This window comes from Myotis davidii, unplaced genomic scaffold, assembly GCF_000327345.1.
Source record: "Myotis davidii unplaced genomic scaffold, ASM32734v1 scaffold394, whole genome shotgun sequence".
Classification (NCBI taxonomy): Eukaryota; Metazoa; Chordata; class Mammalia; order Chiroptera; family Vespertilionidae; genus Myotis; species Myotis davidii.
Window position 1 is genome coordinate 948,279 of NW_006287548.1, and position 8,895 is coordinate 957,173.

The following is an 8,895-nucleotide window of genomic DNA, read 5'->3' on the forward strand; positions in this document are numbered from 1 at the left end:
TCCCTTTCCTTTCCTTTCCTTTCCTTTCCTTTCCCTTTCCTTTCCTTTCCTTTCCTTTCCTTTCCTTTCCTTTCCTTTCCTTTCCTTTCCTTTCCTTTCCTTCCCTTCCCTTCCCTTTCCATGCTGGGCTCCCCCTTCTCCCAAGTTGAATTAATCCCCTTCCCTACCTTTGACCCCAGAGATTCAGATGCACGTTTTACATTTCCAGCTCATTTGTTGCTAGCTTAACTAATTTATTTTTATAACTCCCTCTTTCTGACATCCTAAATGCCTCCATGTGTCTCTACAGTACTTCTGCTCCTACTAACATAGTTTTTGGTATCACAGAGGGCATTGCAGCGCATGCTCTGCAATTAGCTGAGGTTTGTGTCTATTAAGACCAGCCCCATCCTTGGACCTTCCAGGATTTCATGCATCCAGGAGAAAGAAATGAAGCTTCAGGGCACTTCACAAACAGCCTTTTGCAAATTCAAAGCATTAACACAGCAGCACATCTGATCTTAGCAGCCCTGGCCCCCAGACACTGGGGAATAACTGCTTTAACGCAGGAGTCATCCTTTCCAGGCACACAGGAGCCCAGAGGTAGGCGAGTGCGTGCCAGATCTGGTGAGCGGGGAGATTTAGTCTTTGGTTTCGGGAGAAACCCTGCTTCATGTTCTCAGCTGCCTTCCCCTAATGATCCTTAATGTCATTGCTATTGGAAGAAGGAAGGCATGAGCTGAAATGAAAACATTAAGTATAGGAAAGACTCAGCAACTGCCTTCCCAGCTGTGAGGTGGGCTGGCGAGGTATGCCGTTGACCTGGATACTTAAATCTAATAACACAGACTGATGCCTGGAGCCGGCACCAGAGAGAAGAATAGAAAATTATGTAAAACTCTGGACATTGGAAATGGAAGAGGGAGCCAGGCCCACTGGGACATTTTTCTAGGCAGGTGGTCTGCGCTCGGGGCTAAGCATTCTCTTTGATCATGATCTTTTGGTGACCTGCTTTTAGGAGCCAAGGCCACCTGTGAAGTCGCTGACAGAGAACAAATAGCTGAAGAAAAAGAGAGGAAAATGTGTTTCAGTGAGAATGGAATCACGTCCAAACATCCCACCAGGCCCACTTCCCCAGGGACCTGGCTCCCGCCTGGCCATATGGCCTTGGCCCAGACACTGCTAATGCCACAACAAAAAGCATGCTGCCACTGAAGGCTGAGGCAGCTGCTGTCCATGTACTCCGTTGGGGCTCAGAACAAGGCTTTCCAAAATGGGGGGACTTGTTTAGAGCTTTGAGAACTCTCTTCTAGTAAGTCAAAAGTCAACTTCTTGATCGCCAACCTGAGTGTTAAGCTGCTGTGAGGTCTTACGTGACAGCATATATAATATGTTTTTATTGATTTTGAGTGAGAGAGGAAGGGAAAGGAATAGAGAGATAGAAACATCAATGAGAGAGAAACATAATTGATCGCCTGCCTCTTGCAAGTCCTCTACTGGGGATCGAGCCCACAACCCGGGCATGTGCCCTGACTGGGAATCAAACTTGTGACCTTGAGGTTTATGGGTTGATGCTCAACCACACTAGGTGGGCCGTGATAACATATTTAAAATGGCTTTCGGGTTTGTGTCTGGGAGCCCCTTGCTCTCACATGAACCCCAGAGAGAAGGAGGCTCTGGTTTCAAGTTTTTACCTCAAGGAGACTTAATAAGGCAGGTAAAGAGATTTAGCTGCTGGCACCTGTCCTGGGAAAGGGTGGAGACAAATAAGATAGGGGGGGTAGAAGGGCAAGATCTATTATCTCTGTTCCCTACTGTCTTCCCAGGTTGTGAGGGAATCTGAGCTATTATGCCTGGATCCTGTTTAATTTTGCTGCAGTTGTGAAGAACTGGTCACAGAAACGTAATTGGTCAGCCTACTTCCTTTCCTTACAGCTACAATTTTTCCAAAATCTTGTCTGAGTATATGACACATTATCACCAAAAATATATATAGAAAAGCTACTGGACCTACGTAGTATTACCCAAAGGCATAATAGAAAATTATTATGGTTCCAGTGTCAATAGGGAGATGGGGAAATCTGCCTTCTTTATCTCCCGTTGTGAGAAAATGAATCTTAGGGCATTCTCCCTTATTTCAGACAGGGGTTTCACACACAGACCATTGGACAGTAAGAGAGCTATAGTCAGAGAAGTAGAAAAGCAACAATGGTGTTGTAAAGCATTGGCAATTATAACGCTTTCTAGTTCCCAAGATTCTTCTGTGCCTCATTTCTACAGCTCTCCTGGCCCTACATTCAGAAAAGAAAAGCCTCCTTTTCCAAGGTAGTTGGAGGGGTACATCCCAAATCTGCACCACTAATTGGGGTTTTCTGTCAATGCTCCTGGAAACTGGCCCGAGCGCCTCCTTCCAAGGCAAGTACAGTCACCCTGGAAATGGGCCACAAATGCCTGTCACATTAGTTCCATTTTCCGGGTAGCCATAAAGAGGGTGCGTGCCCTCGTACCAGAAACAGTGGTGTGCGGAGCCAAACCATTCATTTCTCTATTTCTCCCTCCTAGACACTCTCATTCCATCTGACACTTTGAATCATAGAGCCTGGAGTCCATTTGTAATGAGACTTGTCAGGTATTTTCAAGAAATGTATGTGGCCAATTCAGCCCATTGTAATCCCACTACTACTATAAATGATGGTGATAATACTACCACTAACAATAATTATAACAACAATAACAACATTGGGCTTTTGCCCTGTGCCAGGCAGTATTCAAACCACTCCCATGCATTATCTCATGTAATATTGATAATTGTCTACAGACACACACACATTCTTTTGCTGCTGGTAGTTTTGCCATGTGGATTTATAGGTTTGGACAGATGTGATCCATGGTAACTAATATCAAATATTTTTGAGAGCAAGGTTTCTTATGAAACATTATAGTTGGACCCGGAAGACACTCCTATTAAGGTGAAAGGAGACAAATCTGACATTAGTTGATCTTTTACTGCCCACTAAGCACAGGGCTAAATACTTCCATATATATTATCTCATTAAATCCTCATAACAATTCTACTAAGCAGATATTCTTATATTCATTTTACAGATAATAAAATGGAGATTCAGGGAGATTAACTATCTTGGCAAAGATGACTCAGTTATTAGGCTTCTGAGTCAGGATTCCCATCCAGTTCTGTTGGATTCCAAACTTCATGCTTGTCCCCAGGACACCATTTCTGTTCACTGCTCTTGATAAGAGTCAGATCCCACCAGACGATTTCTCCTTTGCCCTGACCTGCTTTTCCTCTTACCACTTCTTTCCTCCCCCAAAGTGACAAATAGAAATGAGAAGGGGATTGAGTTGACAGGAACATGGTACCACTTCAATGCCTTGGACCTTGAGAGCATTATGCTAAGTGATTAAGTGAGAGAGAGAGAGAGAGAGAGAGAGAGAGGCAAATACTTATGATCTACCTTATATGTGGAATCTAAAAAAACACACAAACAAACACAAAAAAAACAAGCTCATGGATACAGATAACAAATTGGTGGTTGCCAAAGGTGGGGTTGGGGGGTGTTGGCGGGAAGGTTGGCAGAAACGGGTAAAGATCAAAAGGTACAAACTTCCAATAAGAAAACAAATGTCATGAGGATGTTTTGTACATTTTGGTGGCTATGCTAGGAGGGTATATCTTAAAAGTTCTTATTATAAGAAAAAATTGTAAATATTTGTGCTGATGGATGTTAACTAGACTTATCATGATGATCATTTCACAATACAGAGTGGGGCAAAAGTAGATTTACAGTTGTGAGTATGCAAAGCACAGAGTTTATTCTTGTATTATTTTTGTTGATTAACTATTGTATTACTTTCCATACGAACAACTGTAAACCTACTTTTGGCCCAGTCTGTATAAACAAATATTGAATCTCATGTTGTACACCTGGAACTAATATAATGTTACATCTCAATTAATTATACTTCAAAATAAAAGAATTGGAAAAATAAAAATAAACAAGTGTGGATTTCCTCTGTGCTTATTATTCTGGGTCTGGGCTGGCACCTGAATGCTGCTCTGGGGAGCTGAGATCATAACCATGTGAGAAAGTCACAATAAACACTTGCCTAGCTGTGGAGACACCCTAGCTTTTCAGTCACATTTGTATATAGTTGGATCACCCTTGCCTATGAAATTTCCATTTGTGTTTTGCATCCCTGGGTGCTTACTATACTATGTCACCATAAAAATAATCCTGTTTATTTCTAACCATTCCCCTGATTTGCCAAGTCGATTCATAAGTTTGATCACAGATGCCCCCATTTCTGCAATTTTCAAGGACTTGTGAGTTTGAGGAGCATGTGTAGAGTGGCCATTAAGCTTTGGCCAGGTCCTCTGTGCTCCGCCCTTCCTGATGGCTGATCACATGTGCACTCAGCCTGGTTGATGGCATGCATCAGCAGTGGGTATAACACACAGGTAAAGTGACTAACTGTTGCTACTTGTGGTAGAAATGTAATAGCCAGGTAACACGGCTTATGAAATTATATAAGGAACCCAGACTGCTTTTCATGTGACATGGCTTCCAGTAGAAGTGGCCTGGTAAGTCCTCAATCTGAGCTTCCTGTGAGCTGACAATTCTTCCCCTTGACCAGGCAGAATCCACGGACTCCCGTGAGGGATTGAGGAGACTCAGGAAGCTGTGCTCACAGTTCCGACTGTCAAACATCGTAGTATGCTCCAGCTTGTATCTGTTTGGCATTAGATGCATAGTTAGGTGGAGGTGCACCCATTGAGGTTATGATCAAGACTATAACATTGAACCTTGGCCAGAGGCTCAGTTGGTTGGAGTGTTGTCCCATACACCAAAAAGGTTGTGGGTTTGATTCCTGGTCAGGGCACATACCTAAGTTGTGGGTTCAACCCCCAGTTCAGGTATGTATTGGAGACAACTGATTAATGCCTCTCTCTCTCTCTCTCTCTCTCTCTCTCTCTCTCTCTCTCTCTCAAATCAATAAACATATCCTCAGGTGAGGATTTAATAATAAAATATTATAACATTTATAGGAAGGAGTGTGTGCCTGAATGTTTCTTTTTCCACAAAAAGCTTTAAGTGTCATCTTTTGTAAGACAATTTCAGACTGTTAATCAACCAAGGCTAAAGTAATCATCATTAGCAGCCCAACATCTGAATGAACATCCCATGCACTGTAATAGATTACAATACAGAGACTGACAAAGGCAGGTTTACAGTTGTAAGACATAAATAACACAATAAATAATAAAACAAGAATAAATTCTGTGTTTCATAATTACACTTTTGCCCACCCCTGAATTTGCTCAAAATTCTTCTTTCCTTCCCATCCAGGACACCTTGCCACCTCCCTGACCTTGGCCTGGCTATGTGATTTGCATTGACCGCTCGCATGTGGTTTGGAGTGAATGTGTCACTGTCAAGCACAGGCTTTAAAAGCCATAGTGAGGTTCTTACCAGGTCTCTCGCATCACAGCCAACACTCATGAGAAGAACATAACCTAAATGGCCACCACACCTTCAGCCTGGGTCATGGAATGAGAGATGCCCAAGCTCAGCTGAGCCACAGCTGATCCAAAAATCCACGAGGGAGAAATAAATGTCATTATCTGTTACTGAAATTGTGGGACTGTTTGTTTTGCAGCATTATTATAGCAAAACCTGAGTATACATTTCCATAGGTCTGTATTAGCTTTCATTTTTCTTAATACAGCTCTGCAAATGTGTTGAGGAGGAAACATTATTCCCATTTTATAGAAAAAGCTACTGATGCTTAGAAAGGTTTAATAACTCATCTAAAATCATGAAATTAGTCATTTTTGGAGGCTCTGGTCAAACCCAGATGTCCTGATGTCAAGAGTAGTGCTCTCTCCATTTTATATACTGCTTCAATAATGTTCCTCTCTATGGAAAGGTTCTAACCCATCAATAATCATTTCCTCTCAGGTCTTCCAGCTAACTAAGCACATACCTAATAGACACACAGTTATGAGGTAGGAAGATTCTCTAATATAAAAATGAAGATTCAATTTGCTTAAATTTTATGGGAAAACATGCTGCAGAAGTGTTATAAATTATTGAACACTTCCCATCTCAATTGATTCTCACAATGCACTGCATTTTTCTTCATTTTCTTTTGTAGTTATTGTTAGAAATGGAAGGATTAGCTTTTCAAATGCTGCCTGGGAAACTCTATTCCTAGTCCTTTTCTTAAATCTATTTGCTGGACAATTGCATCTCCCTGCTGGGCACTGGGCAGCAATACAAAGTGTTCAAGGGCTGTAGCAGCTGCAGTCATTTCTTAGCAAAGATCAGACTGGATACCACCTGGCCTGAGTCCAGCTGTCCAACTGACCATGTTAAATAGCTACCCAGGCAGAGAAGGTGTAAACACAATGCTATTTCCTCAAGTTGTGTCTTCTATTACAGTTATTGACATGTATTAAGCTCTTAGCATGCCCAAGTGCTTAATGCATGTTAATAACAGACTACCCCATACATGTGATTCCATTTGGCATGTACCCCCTTTCTCCTTCCCTGTCATTTTATCCACATGCATTCTCTCGGTCTGCTGACCCCGACTTTAGCTCCAAAGGGGGAGATGGAAAATGATGAACCAAAGGATCCTACTTTGGAACACAGTTAGATGATGAGAGACCCAACTCTTTGCACCTGCAGGTGATAGTGAACTGGAGAGCATGGTCCCACCGTCATTTTGGCAAAGAGAATTGGAAATCAGAGTGAGTTGAAGAAGAGAAGGGACCCAGATGAAATGAATGGCAGGAAGGGCAGTGTCCCAAAGTCTGGGCAGCAGGCAAGAAAGGCAAATAAAAAAGCACAGGCTAGAACCAAATACATGAAGTAGGCACCATGGAGAACAAGGAGAGAACCAAGTCAGTGATCCTGACCTGCAGAGCAAGGAGTGCAGACCTTGAGAATTCCGTTCTCCCCCACAGGTCTCTTCAGGTCAGAATACCACAGCTGACACCAAAGAGTTACTTTTCACAGATAGAACAATTATTTTTAAATTTTTTTGAAAAAAATTATTTATTTATGATTATATTTTCAAATCTTATTGTTGAAAGTTTTACATAGGCCCCCTGTTTCCCCCAGTAACCTCTTCCAGCCCTCTCCCGTCCTCCCCGCCCCACCCCCCAGACCCTCACTACCCCATTGTCTGTGCCACCGGTTATGCATATATGCATACAAGTTCATTGGTTGATCTCTTCCCACCTGCCCTCCCCTGCTTTCCCTCTGAGGTTCAACAGTCTGTTCATGCTTCTATAGAAATAGAACAATTATTTATTGAGCTTCTTGTCCACACCAGGCACAGTGCTCAGCAATGTTTGCATAAAATGGTGACCAAACAGACAAAAGATTTGCATAATTGCTTGATTGGATGTTACAATGCAATGGAGAAGAGTCTCACAAAAGCACCAATGCAATCAAGTATTAAAAATACCTTTATAGAAGTTTTAACATGAAGTATCTGAACCACCAAGAGATATAAGACCCAAATCCATGAAGTACTAAGTTTAGATCATGGAAAAATGGGCTTCAAGAAGAGCAGGAGAGATTTGGGTTAGTTGTGACAATGACTGTTAAACACTGAAGTTACTGAGTGGGTTCAATTTGTATTCAAAAGGTTGGGGTTGGGCCTGAGCCTTTCCAACAAGTTCCTAGGTGATGCTGATTGTCTTGAGATACCATGTGAAGAGCCACAGGTTTAAAATTCTGTTTTCTAAACATCCTTATTGATGAGAATCACCTACAAATGTGAGGTTGGGCTCTCTCCCTTTTTCTCTGTGGCAAAGTGGAATCTCTTTGGGTCCACAGCTTTCATCTCCCGGTTTGGAGTTGAAGCCAGGTCCAGCAGGCCCGGAGAGGTCACGTGGACAGAATGACAAAGAGAAAGAAGCTGTTTCAATGTCCACTTTCCTGGGCCCTTCCTGTGGCCATTCATATGTAGAAGCACTAGGGTGGAGTATAGACGCCTGCCTTGTTCTCATGTGCTTCAAGAGACATTTATGATCAATTAAACCTGGGAAACAGCGTCAGATAAACTCTGCAATTTCCCTCCCATCATTTTATAAATGTAGGGAGACAGAGAGAAATACAGGTCTTGCTGTATTTTGCAGCTTAGTGAAGTAAAAAGATAAGTGGACTTGGAGTCAGAGACCTAGACAATATTTACCATGTCTATGCCTATGACACTGGGCTACTCTCTCTAAACATCAGAGTTATCTGTAAAATACAGTGTTATTCATAAAAGAAGGCTAAATACTCATTTATTCTTTCAGATTCTACCATGAGCTAGGTGGTTACCAAAGTGGGCAAAGACAGATCTGGTTCTGCCCTCACGGAGCACACAGTCTAGACGTGAGGAACATGAAATAAGTGATGACACAATTGTCCGTGGGGTCTTGGTGAGGTATGAGGAGATAATATGAAAACACTGAAATAATAAAACATAGTGGGCATTTAGGAAGTTACTTGGTTATCTTCATCATTATTATTAGCATCATTATTATTAGCAGGGGATTGGATTCTGTTAATGGTCATAGAACAGGTAAGAGGGACCCGAAAATGGACTGCCTGAACCTGAAAGTGTTGGCAGAATAAATGGTCAAGAGGGGAGGAGACAGGGAGTCTAGCATTAAGCAGCCAGGAGGGAACAGAATTTTAAAGATTTTTGAGGAGAGGATGGTAAATGTGGTGGAGGGACCAAGGAGGATGAGAATGGAGAAAAGGTATTTAAAACAAAATAGACTGATGAACAAAAATAGACCCAAAGACATAGAAGCATGGACTAGACCAGTGATGGCCAACCTATGACACGCGTGTCAGAGGTGACAGGCGAACTCATTTTTTTGGTTGATTTCTC